Here is a 14,772-nt window from a genome sequence, read left to right as displayed (position 1 = left end):
ACAATCATTAAAAATGCTAATGAAGCCATTAATAGTTTAAAAAGTTCATAAGTGCTAAGAGCAGAATGCATCTTTGAAGTTACGTGATTGCTTACGTAAAAATGTGTGAGGAGGATACTATCAGATCGGGCACAATCCTTACGGTCAAGGGTTTAAAACCTAATTTGGTTGGCAATAAATGAAATACAGAAGTTTCTCAAATTTACATTTTATTCAATTTTGTTTTTTTAAATGCCAGATTGGAAAACAAAACTTTTGACATTTCATCATGACTGACTATGCACACAATTTTCTAGACATGACCTTTTGAAACCAAATGAAAATCCTTTAAAAATTAATTCATGCAAATTGAAATAATAACAATAATAACAAAATTGTAGTTACATAGCTGAATCAGTTCTGTCCCTCCAAATTAAATAAATAAGTACAATAAAATAAAGTAAAATAAATAAAGGGAGAAATAATGCTAAGTTCAGTCATTTATTCTTCAAGGAAATAACACAGTTCAAATATAAAGACATACCTACTATTTACTTTTGCCTGTCCTTGGGCAAGTTATGTGACTGTCCCATCCTCAGTTTTGCAATTGTGTGCATTTACTTTTGTGTATGTGTGTGTGCATATGTGTGTGTGTGTGCATATGTGTGTGTGTGTGAGTGAGAGAGAGAGAGAGAGAGAGAGAGAGAGAGAGAGACGGTGGGAGGGGAGACACAGATTAAATTAAATTACCCATATAACTTTCTGGTGTTGGCAGGGAATAAGTGCTAAAAATAATTGATGTCATATCCATTTGTCAGCAATGTAAAAACGACTTCTGGAAAAGATTTTTTAAAAATACATGACCTAGTATTTGAAAATAAATAGATTATTAACCTAAATAACAAAATTAATCGTGAATGAGAATTTTTTCATTTTCCAAAGTTATAGTCACTGATTTGCCTCACATGTCAGTATGACAAGCTTTTGCTTTGTAGATGTTTTCAGTGTTAATCTTTAAAGGAAAAATAAAAAGCCCCAAAACAAAAAACATATGAAGACCCACACCATATTTTTGTTCTCTGAATCTTGTTTTCCTTTATTCAATCTGCATGTCGGTTTATTTGGCTAGATCTTCTCAAAACAACACATTGTTTTCTTTTTCCTTCAAAGTGATGTTTCTTTCTTCATTCCAAATTAAAGCAATCTAAACACTAAGATGAAAATCCTGTTACATAAATTCAAAAAGATCCATTCTATACTTATGGAAAAACATATCACAAAGTTCGGCAGGATATACATTTTTTTTTTAAAGGCGGAACTTTTGAAGTCAAATTTTAAAATATAACTTCACAAAGGTGTTTTAACAATTCTCAATATGATAAGGATTCCTCTCAAAAAAGTGGTATATACTAAATTTTCATAATTATTTTGTTTATTTTCCAATTGGAAACGTGATAATTCCATTATCTGATTTATGGCCAATCTTTTAGTCTTTTGTTTATGCATTCAATAAATGGGGAGGAATTGTGGGTTGGTTGATTATAATCACCAGTAATACATCAGTATCAATAAAATAGAATCTGTACTACAGTCACATTTGTATCAGATTTTATTGCTGCTTCACCAAATTACCAGACATTTAGTGGTTTACACTATACAACATTTAAAATATAAAAAATTTAAATTTTAAAAACATAAAGCTCTTGTGGTTCTGGAGATCAGAAGTCTAAACTCAAGACTTCTGAATTCTTCCTCTTCCAGAATTTTCTTTCAGAATGTTCATAGGATAATCCATTTCTTTACTTTTTTCAGCTTCTGGAGATTGCCTTCATTCCTTGGTTCAGGGCCCCTTCCTTGAGTTACTGAGAGAATGGAGCCTCTTGCTTTTTCATCACATCTCATCACATCTTTGGCTTCTAACACTTATCCTTTCTTCTCAATTTTATAAAGATACCTGTAACCACATTGGGCCCACTTAGATAATTAAGAATAATCCCTCCTTTATCAAGATCCTTTACTTAATCATATATGTGAAATCATTTTTATCATGTAAAGCAATATATTCACAGATTTTTGGTGGGGATTTGGATTTAGACATCTTTGGGCAGACATTATTTAGTAAACCAGAGAATTTATTATCAATAATTACTTTTGAAAACTTACACATTTCCATTTTCTGAAGTATTTCAGCTTTAATAAAGTGGAAAATAAATAAGCAGGTGATTATAATGTAGTATGTTATAACTGGCAGAATGTTGAGAGATCGAAATTCTGTGGTGATACAGACATAGATTGAATTTGAGTTCCAACATTTTCTAATTGTGGGAAGTTAGGAAATTTCCTTCACCTCTTTCTAAGCCTTAGTTTCCTCATGTGTAAAATGGGGATAATAAGAGTACCTACTTTGGAGGCCTGCGCAAAGGAACTCATGCATAGGAGGGTAAAAAAAAATTTTGGTAAATTCTAAAAGTTCAATAAAGTTTTCTTATTGCCTTCATTAATATAATTATTAGATTGGGGAAACATAGACCAATATAGATGGACAGAACATGGATATGTCAAAGATTGAGTCATGAAAAATACTTCATGGAAACAGTAAATCTGAAATGGATTATTAGACATCCGGTTTTCCTCCATATATATCCACATCGAGAATTTGAATATCATCTTGGAAGGCAAAACAGATTCTTGAGGAAATAGAACAAAGAGGGGGAAATGGGAGAAGGAAAAAAGGAAGAGAAAAGAAAACAAGAGAAAAGTAAAAGAAAGAGAAAAGATGTACCTAGATGGTTGGCAGTTGCTCTATAAGGCAGATTGAATTTTTGTCCCTATTATTGTCCCTATTAGTCTATTTGCATTGCCATAAAGGAATAGCTAAAATTGTCAATTTATAAAGCAAAGATTTTTATTTGGCTTGTATTTCCTCAGTGTGTATAATGAAGCACAGTGCCACCACTGCTTCTAGTGATTACTTAGCAAGTTTACAATCATGACGAAAAGCCAAGGGAAGCCACTTTCTGTCATGTGGCAAGAGAGGGAGCAAAAGAGAAACAGAGGAGTTTCCAGTCTCTTTTAAACAACCAGATCTCATGTGAACTCAGAGTGAGAATTCTTTCACTGTCATGGGGACAGTGCCAAGACATTCATGAGGGATCTCACCCTACGACCCAAACACCTCCCACTAGGCCCACCTTTTACATTGGAGGTCACATTTCAACACGAGATTTGGAGGGGACAAAAACATTTGAACTGTATCAATGGTCCTTTTGTTTTGTTTTGTTTTTCTTTACTTCTTCATTTTTTTACCCCTTTCTGTATCCATGTTCTTTTTCCTGTTACTACTGCCCCTCCTCAAGAGGTTAAGTATACTATCCTGTCCCTATGGTGTGAGCTCAGTGAGGTGAGTTGCTTCACCCAGTGGAAGCTGGTAGTGAGACATTCCATGCCTTGGCCTTAATAAACAACATATAAATATATGTTGAGAGCATCAGTGGTTGCTTTGCTGGGTAGCAGTCAATGAACGCATCTCAGTGGGATACATAATAGGCATCTATTCCAAGTAGAGTGGGCTCAGCTAAATGGCTGTAAGTTGCAGGCTGTTTCTGTGAATGCTGCATGTGTTTCCCATCCTTCTTGGATCAACAGCCTTTCTGGGGCCTGTTCTTCTCAAGGCAATGACAGAGGCAAAAGTGGACAAGTAAAATATATATAGAATATGTATGTATATATGTAAAATACATATATTTATATATTTATACATATATTTATATATATTTATTCCATGCCTTGGCCTTAATAAACAACATATATATATAGTGTCAATAAACATATATATTGCCTTAATAAACAGCATCTAATATATATTATATATATCAAAATATATATAATATATATGGCCTTAATAAACATATATAGTCTTAATAAACATATAAATATATATTATATATAAATATATGTTGATTATATATATTGCCTTAATAAACAACGTATAAATATATTATATATAAATATATGTTGTTTATCAAGATAATATATATATGTTTTTTATTAAGGCCAAGGCATGGAATATATAAATATATATAAATATATGTATAAATATAGAAATATAAATACATAAATATATATATTCTACATATATAAATACATATTTTACATATATACATACAACATATATAACCTTAATAAACATATACATATTGCCTTAATAAACAACATATAAATATATATTATATATAAGTATATTAGTATATACAATATATATACAAGTATATAAGTATATATGTATATATATTTATATATTATATATATAATTATATATATAATATATATACATATAAGTATATATGTATATATTATATATATGTATATATATAAATATATATTATATATAAGTATATTAGTATATACAATATATATACAAGTATATAAGTATATATGTAATATATATTTATATGTTGTTTATTAAGGCAATATGTATATGTTTATTAAGACAATATATATATGTTGTTTATTAAGGCCAAGACATGGAATATATATAATATATAAAAATATATGTATAAATATATTAATATAAACATGTAAATATATAAATATATATTTTACATATATACATACATATTCTATATATATTTTACTTGCCCACTTTTGCGCCTGTCATTGCCTTGAGAAGAACAGGCCCCAGAAAGGCTGTTGATCCAAGAAGGATGGGAAACACATGCAGCATTCACAGAAACAGCCGGCAGCTTACAGCCATTTAGCTGAGCCCACTCTAAGTGGAATAGATGCCTATTATGTGTCCCACTGAGATATGTTGGTTGATTGCTACCCAGCGAAGCAACCACTGATGCTTTCCTTATATTCACAGTAAACCACTTACCTCATATTTGCCTGAAACCTATACGAGTATGTTTAGGTCAGGAGAATTATAGTCTACTGCATATGAGTATTCTGTTTTATTAAGGAATCAATTCTGCCCACTTTCCTCTATGATGCACTTTAATTAATACGTTTATAAGTATTGTAAAACAGAGCTATCACAGAATGAAAGAATTGCAATGATTAAAGTTGACTCTACTCTTTATTAACATTACAAAACTGGTAGACACTAATTACATGTCATAAACAAGTAGTTAAAGAGAATATTACTTTTCAGCAGAGAAGAATGGGAAATTTAAGCCACAAAAGTAAAATAGAACTCATTTAGCCCTCTACTAAACAGAACATACCCTTAATCATGGTAATTTCCAGTGAACACTTTTAGGATGGGTGAGTACAGCTTTATGACAATAAACAGTGGCTAACTAGGCACCTGGTGATTCACAATGATTCACAGACTTAAGTTGATGTTTGCAGGTTAAAATTAAGTTGTTCCACCTTGACTAGCTCAAGCCATCTTGAGCAAAAAGAAAAAAGCTGGCTAACATCACACAATTTGATTTCAAAATCCACTACAAAGCAATAGTAGTGAAAACAGCATGGTACTGGCATAAATAACAAACACATAAACCAATGGAACAGAATACGGAGCCCCAAAATGAATCCACAATCAACTGATCTTCACCAAAGGTGCCAATAAGACACAAAGGGGAAAGAACAGTCTCTTCAACAAATGGTGTTGAAAAAACATGTGTAGAAGAACAAAATTAGGCCCTTATCTCACTCTACACACACACACACACACACACACACACACAAAACTTACTTAAAATGGGTTAAAGACTTAAATATAAGACCTTAAACTATAAAAATACTAAAAGAAAACACAGGGGAAAACACAATGATATCACTTTAGGCAATAATTTTCTGAATATATCTCTGAAAACACAGACAAAAAAATAGACAAATGGGATTGTATCCAATGACCAAGGTCTGCATAGCAAAAGAATCAACAGAGTAAAGAGGCAAGCTATGGAATGAGAGAAAATATTTGCAAACCATACATATGAAAATGGGTTAATATCATAAATATACAAGGAATTTAACTCAATAGCATGAAAACAAATAACCTGGTTTGAAAATAGGCAAAGAAACTTAATAGATTTTTTTTAACGAAGACATACACATGGCCAACAGATATATTTTTTAAAGTTCAATGTTGTTAATTGTCAGAGAAACGCAAATAAAAACCACAATGAGATGTCACCTCACACCTGTTAAAATGGCTATTATTTAAAAGGCTGAATGTCTGGATATGGTGGCCCAGGCCTGTAATCCCAGCTACTCCAGAGGCTGAAACAGGAGAATCGCTTGAATCTGGGAGGCAGAGGTTGCAGTAAGCCGAGATCACACCACTGCACAGCACTGCACTCCAGCCTGGATGACAGAGTGAGACCCTGTCTTAAAAAAAAAAAAAAAAGAAAGAAAGAAGGGTAACAAGAGTTGGCGAGGATATGGAGAAAAGGAAACTCATTGTTGGTGAAAATGTAAATTACTACAGCCATATGTAAAACAGTATAAAGTTTCTTCAAAAAATCATGATAGAATTATCATATGATCCAGCAATTCCACTTCTGGGTATTATGTTGGTCAAAGGACACAAAATACTTGACATTAGAGTGTTGGAAAGATATATGTACTCCTATGTTCACTGAAGCATTATTTTCAATAGCCAAGCTATGGATTCAACTTCATTGCTCATCCTCATCAGTGAATGAATGAATAAAGAAAATGTGGTACGTGCAGAATGAACTATTTACTCAGTCATATACAACTACAACAACAAAACGCTGTCATTTCTGACACCATGGATGTACCTGGAAGATATTATGCTGAGTGAAATAAACCACACACAGAAAGACAAATACTGGCTGATCTCACTTATATATGAAATCTAAAATAGTCAAATTCATAAAAACAGAGGGTAGAATGGTGGTTACCTAGGGGCCAGGACCAGTGGGAGGGGAATAGAAGCAGCTTGGAAAAAATGTTGGTCAAAGGATACAAGCTTTCAGTTAATGAGAAAGAAGAAATTCAACATCTTCATTGCATAACATAGTGAATATAATTAATAACGGTGGATTATATACTTGAAAATTGCTGAGTGTAGGTTTTAAGTGTTCTCACCACATAAAAAAGATAAGTATTTGAGGCAATGCGTATGTTAGTTGCTTGATTTAGCCATTCTGCAATGTACACATGTATCAAGGCACCATGTTATACACCCTATATATTTATAATTTTTGTCAATTTAAAAATATTTTTATATAGTCAATGAAAGATAATTTATAATAGATTGCTATACGAAAGTCAGGGATCTAGAAGTCTTCAGTAGTTGTCTAAAGATTTAGAAAGATAGAATTTGATCTAGATTTGCAATACACATTTCAGTAGCTCAAAGGGAAAAGAGAGACAATAATATTGAACTACAGCATAGCGTTATTGTTTCCTGTCTTAAAATGTAGTATTTTCTAATTCTAAAGCTTGCTTTAGATATTGCAGCTATATGGTACTTCAAAATGATTGAGAATTAATTAAGGATGAGTGGGACTCTTAGAGGAAGAGAAACAGGAATTAGAATGAAACAAGTTTTTAAATATTTTTCTCTATGCGTCAGCTACATCAATGGGCATTAAATAATGGTGGTGATGATGGATGATAATAAAGAAGATGAGGATGATACTGATGATGATTGTAATTGTAATAATAGGCAGCATTTATGGTGTTCTTATTTGTATCAGATACTGTGCTAGAAACTATAGATGGACTTTATTCCAATATAATAATCTCACATCAAGGAGGATTTACATTAATATAGAGAGGTATCAATATTTACTAAATGCATTCTACGTTCTAAGGATTGTTCTAGGTACATTAAATGCTTTACCTCTTTTAATTCTGGCAATAATTTTGAGTTACCTACTAATGCTCTGTGTGTGTTGTGTGTGTATAAGTGTGTGTGTGTGTAAACATAAAATGTCATATATATGTATCTGTGTATACATATATGTATATGTGTACCTATATAGTCATGTATGTATATGTGTATATATTATATTTACATATATGTACACAACTGGGTTTCACATCGAATAAAAAAATAGTATATACGATTGAAAATCTTGGCTTTTTACTGAGAAAGGTTGGTAAAAAATTAATTAAAAATGTTCACAATCAAAGTTGTGTAGAAGCGATCTGCCTTCACTTTCCCCAACAGAAAACTAAAAGCAACTATTAGGTGACAAGACTATTACCACCAATATCCCAGAACTGATAGTCGAGGCTGTGACAAAACATGGGGCCACAGAGAAATGAAAAACTGTGAGGAAGAGGAAGGAGTAGTGATTTATCTACCCTCAATGCCCTTTGCCCAAACTTTCAGGTGCAATGCTCCTCCTCCAAACTTTTAGGGGAAAATTCCCTGGGCTCACAGTTCTACACTAGAAAAAGTGAGACTGAGGCAGCCAGTCCCCATTATCTTTGGTTTCTATGCAGCAAAGCTGCTCCAGTCTCAACCCACAGACAGCATTGCAAGTGCCTACAAGGAGAGGGATTCCTGAGGGCAGCTGGAGACAGGTGGTGAAGGTAGAGCTAAAAGCCTCAGCACATAAAACTCTAGGCATAATTTCCCTCTTAGACAAAAATTACCAAATCAGAGAGATGGCTCAGCAGCACTATGCTGTGAGAAGTGTATTCCACAAGCCCTTTGGGCATGAACCCTAGCCAGCCTCCCCACAAAAGCTGGGAATCCCATTTGGAACCCTTCCATCAGGGCAGCACTTTGATATAGTGTGAGAGCAACAGCAAACCTGGACTTAGGTCACCATCTAGTACAACAAAAGAGGCAGCAATCGAGGACTAAGGAAATCAACAGGAAAACTGCACAGAACTTCTAAACACATATGCACTAGAGAAAGCAAACCAATCCAGAGAACAATGACTGGAATAAATAATCTTTCAATTTGAAGACATAGATAAATATTCAGAATATCAATCTTAAGGAAACTCAGCAATGCCAAGATTACACAAACAAGTGATTCAGAAATTTATTAGGAAAGAATTAACAAAGATATTAAAATACTAATAAAGATTTAAAAATAGAAAAAAAAAAGAACTGAGAAATACATTGAGCTGACAAAATAAATCAGATGGCCTCAAGAGCAGACTTGATCAAGCAGAAGAAAGAATTAGTGAGCTCTAATGATAGGGACAAGAGGCAGGGAAACTCTGGGCAGAAGAAGGCAGGTCCCCAGGGAAAGACCCTACCCTGAAACCAAAAAGCCTAACACCAAGGCCTGCATGAGAACATACATCTCTGTTTTCCCACTTGAATGCTGCCTCTTCCAAAACCACCCATGGCCCACCCTGGCCAACAACCTGTGCCTATAAAATCCCTGGAACTCAGAGGGCAGAGAGGAGAAGCAACTGGACATTGGAAGCTACAGCTGGACATCAGAGAGAAGTGGTTTGACGTCAGAGGGACAGACTCATGGTGTAGATTCAGAGAAGAGTCTGGCTGGTTTCCACTTGCATGAAATATCTTTTTACATCTTCTCACTTTTAGTCTGTACTTGTCTTTTTAGGTGAAGTGAGTTTCTTAAAGGCAACATATAGTTGTGTATTTTTAAAATATTCAGCCACTCTATGTCTTTTAATGGAATAATGTATTCCATTTGAATGTAAATTCAATGTTATTTCATAACTAAGACTTACAACTGAAGTTTTGTTACTTTATTTCTAGTTGTTTTGTGAAGTCTCTCTCTTTTCTTCCTTTTTCTCTTCCTTTGTAGTTAAGTGATTTTCTTTGGTAGCATGTTTTCATTTGCTGTTTTTTTATTTTTAGTGTATCTATCGTAGCTTTTTGCTATGTGGTCAACATGAGTTTTACAAAAAACATCTCACAGTTATAAGAAGTTACTTTGAATACATTACAACTATACTTTGATCACAAAGAAAAAAAAGAAACAAACAAATAACAAACTAAAAAATTCCACATTTTTTCTCCCAGTCACATTTTGACTTTTTGTTGTCTCAGTTTACATTGTTTATATTGCCTGTCTCTTAGCAAATTGGTATAGTTACTATTAATTTTATATACTTTCTTTTTTTGTATTTATACTACAAATATGAGTAGCTTATATATCACAATTGCAGTATTAGAGTATCCTGAATTTTTCTGTGTACTTACTTCAACTAGTGAGTTTTGTATCTTCAAGTGAGTTTTTTAGGGGCATGCTAATATCATTTGCATTCACATTGAAGCACTCCCTTTAGCATTTCTTATAAGACAAGTCTGGTGGTGATGGAGTCCCTCAGATTTTTATTTGTTTGTTTGGTTTTTCTGGAAAGGTCTTCATCTCTCCTTCATGTTTGGAAGATAGCTTTTCTGTGTACTCTGTGATGTGTTGGCAGCTTTTTTCTTTCAGCACTTGGAATGTCATCCCAATCTCTCCTGGCCTGTATGGTTTCTGCTGAGAATTCTGTTGCCAGATACATCAGAGCTCCTTTATGTGTCATTTACTTCTTGACTCTTGCTGTTTGAGGTTCCTGTCTTTGCCTTTGACCTTTGAGAGTTTGAACATTATATGCCTTGGGGTAGTCTTATTTATGTTGAATCTGTTTGGTGATCTTTGATCTTTCTATACCTCTATATTTATATCTTTCTCTAGGTTTGGAACGTTTTCTGTTATTTCTTTGAATAAGCTTTTTACCTCTTACTCTTTCTTGAAGGCCTTTAACTCTTATATTTGCTCTGTTGAGGTTATTTGCTAGATTTTATAATGTTCTTCATTTTTTTCTTTCTTCATCTTACTGTTTTCAAACAGCATGTCTTAATGAAGCAGGGTATTTCCCTGACCCCTTCATGGGCAGGAACTAGAGTGCACGGGTGTTGGCAGGAGGAAACTTCACCCACTTGCTGCTCCACCCCTGGTAGGAGGGGGAACACAGGTGAGCGGGTACAGGAGCTGAGGTGAGCACTTTTGGATGCCCACAAGAGCAAGCTCTGTACTGAGCCTGCAGCAGTGTTTAGGGGAGGGTGCCCTGACCCCTTGAAGCCCTAGAGTATGTGTTACAGTGCCCTTTTAGCTTTGTTGTCCATGGGCGGCCTAAGTGTTAATAGCTCAGTGGAAGGTCAGTGTGACAACCTTTTGCACCCATGCTTGTGGCACCTGAGTTCTTGTCTAGAGTCCAAGAGGAATGAGGTCACATGAACGACTTGAAGATGGTAAATATGGAGGATTTTATTGCTGGTGAAAGTGGCTCTCAGTGGGAAGGGGAACTAGAAAGGGGATGGAGGGGGAAGGTAATCTTCCCCTGGAAGATTTAAAGCACAGCAGCCATTATATTTATATCAAATAAAATATAATTCAAGTCAAAAACTGTAAAAAGAAACAAAGAGATTTATTATGTAATTATAAAGGAATCAGTTTGATATGAGGATATAACAACTATCAATTTATGCACCCAACACCAGAACACCAAATATAGAAAGCAAATATTAATAAATCTAGAGAGAGAGACTGCAATACAATAAAAGTAGAGGACTTCAATGCCCCATTTTCAGTAAAAGACAGATCATCATGAAGGAAATAAACACAGAAATATTGGAGGTAAACAACACTTTAGACAAAATAGACCTGACATTTACAGAACATTTCATTCAATTGCTAAATACACATTCCTCTCATTAGCACAAGAAACATTCTCCATGATAGAATATGTTAGACCACAAAACAGGTCAACAAATTCAAAAAATGTCAAAATCATACAAAATATCTTTTCTGACCACCACAGAATAAAGCTAAAAATCAATAAAAATAAAAACTTTGGAAACTGTACAAATACATAGATTAAACAGCATGCTCCAGAATGAATAGTGGGCCATGGAGACATTTAAAATGAAATTTAAACAATTTTTATAAAAATGAAAATGGAAATACAACATATTAAAATATATGTGATTCAGCAAGAACAGTAATAAGAGGAAAATTTATAGCAATAAATGCTTACATCAAAAAGTAGAAAGATTTAAACAACCTAATGATGTACCTCAAGGAACTAGAAAAACAAGAACAAATCATTTGCAAAGTTAGCAGAAGAAAGGAAATAATAAATTTTAAAGCATAAATAAATTTGAGACTAAAAATAATATAAAACATCATTAAAACAAAGGGTTAGTTATTTTAAAAGACAAAGAAAATCATCAAATCTCTAAGTAGACTAACTAAAAGAAAAAAAGGAGGAAAAAACTCAAATAAAATCAAAAATAAGAAGGGGAAAAATTAAACTGATACCACATGAATACAGACTATCATTAGGCACTATTATGAGCAACTATATGCCAAGAAATTTAAAAAATCTTAGAATAAATGAATGAATTATTGGACACATAAAACTTACCCAAATTGAAACTTGGAAAAATAGAAACCCTGCATAGGCCAATAACAAATAAATAGACCAAAGCAATTATTAAAAGTCTGCCATCAAAGAAAAGCCAAGGACTGGATGGCTTCACTGCTGATTTTTAACAAACATTTAAAGAGCTAACACCTATCCTATTCAAACCATTCCAAAAAACTGAAGAAAATGGAATGCTGATAAATGTATTCTGTGAAGCCAGCATTACCTTAATACTAAAACCAGATAAGGATATGAATTAAAAACAAAACAAAACAAAACAAAAACTACAAGCCAATATTCCTAATGAGTATAGATGCAAAAATCATCATAAAAGTAATCAGAAATGAAAAACACATTCACAAGACCATTCACTGTTATCAAGTAGGGTTCATCTCAGGTATGCAAGCATGGTTCAACATATGCAAATCAATAAACATGATACATCATATTAATAAAATCAAGACAAAACTATATGATCATTTCAATAGATTATGAAAAAGTATTTGAAAAAATTCAACAACTTTTCATAAGAACAATTTTGGGTATAGAAGAAATATATCTCAAGACAATAAAAGGTATATAACATACCTACAGAATATAAAATAGGAATAAATTGAAAGCATTGCCTTTAAAACTCGAAAAAAGGCAAGGATGACAATTTTTGCCACTTTAATTCAATATAGTAAGTACTAGAGGCCCTGACCAATGCAATTAGGAAAGAAAAAAGAACCTAAGGCTATCCAAATGGGAAAGAAAAAGATAAACTTATCTTTGTTCACAGACAACATAATATTATATCTATAAAATTATACATATACCACTAAAAACTGTTAGAACTCATAAATGAATTTTGTAAACTTGTTAAATTAAAAATCAACACACAAAATCAGTAGCATTTATGTATTTATATATGCCAACAGTGAATAATTGGAAAAAATAAAATAAAGCAATCACATTTACTATATCTACAAAATAATTTCATAAGAATAATTTTTTAAAAAAATTGATGAAAGAGCTCTAGAAAGGAAATTGTAAAATGTGGATGAAAGAGATTGAAGGGAATACACACAAAAAAATTGAAAGATGTTCCATGGTTATGGATTGAAAGAATTAATATTGTTATAATGTCCATACTATACTTAAAATTATCCATAGATTCAGTGTAATCCCTATCAAAACTCCAATGAAATTCTTCACAGGTATAGAAAAAAATAATCCTAAAATTTGTGTGGAACCATGTAAGACCCCAAATATCCAAATAAATCCTGAACAAAAAGAACAACACCTGAAGTATCACACTACCTGAGCTCAAAATGTACTACAAAGTCATAGTATCCAAAACAGTATGATACTAGCATAAAAGCAGACACATGCACCAATAAAACAAAAGAGAGAACCCAGAAATAAGTCTACATATTTACAGCCAACCGATTTGTGACAAAAGTACCAAGAATATACACTGGGGGAAGGCCAGTCTCTTCAACAAATGATGCTGGAAAAATTTGATAGCCATATGCAGCAGAATAAAACTAGACCCCTATTTCTTACCATATACAAAAATCAACTCAAATCACTTAAACATTTAAATATAAGATGTGAATCTATGAAACTACTAGAAGAAAATAGTGGAGAAACTGTTCAGGACATTGATCTGTGCAAAGATTTTAATTTGGGAAAACCTCAAAACATAGGTGACCAAAACAAAAATAGATACAAGGAATTGGATCAAACTAAAAAGCTTCTACAGAGCAAAGGAAATAATCAACAGAGTGAAGAGACAATCTATAGAATCAGAGACAATATTTTCAAACTACATGTCAGACAAGGGATTAATAACCAAAATGTACAAAGAATGGTATATACCCAAAGGATTATAAATCATTCTACTATAAAAACACATGGACACATATGTTTATTGCAGCACTATTCACAGTAGCAAAGACTTGGAGCCAACCTAAATGCCCATCAATGATAGACTTGATAAAGAAAATGTGGCACATACACACAGTGGAATATTATGCAGCTATAAAAATGATGAGTTCACATCCTTTGCAGCAGGGACATTTATCATTATACATAAGTAAAAAAAAAAACTACAACTGTTAAGACCTTATTTAAATAAATAAATTATATATATTTATATATATAATATATATAGTCAATTATATATATACTATATGTAGTCAAATATATATAGAGAGAGTCAATAATACTCAGAATAACTATCTATGTAAAGTAATTGAGATACAACATTCCAGAAAGGAGATCAGATTAGTATCAGAGACAGAAAATTAATAGTACCAATGACACAATAAATAAGTGGGTCTTTACATGTGATATATTAAAGGTTTTCTTACTGTAAGTAGTAGGTAAAAATTGATAAATATAATGGGAAGGATTTTTTGTTGTTGTTTGAAAATCTGGACAGAAAAACACTGGCAATACATATTTACTGAA

The sequence above is a fragment of the Macaca nemestrina genome, chromosome 12 (assembly GCF_043159975.1).
Source record: "Macaca nemestrina isolate mMacNem1 chromosome 12, mMacNem.hap1, whole genome shotgun sequence".
Lineage (NCBI taxonomy): Eukaryota > Metazoa > Chordata > Mammalia > Primates > Cercopithecidae > Macaca > Macaca nemestrina.
The sequence above is the reverse complement of the archived record's forward strand: the minus strand, read 5'-3'. Positions refer to the sequence as shown.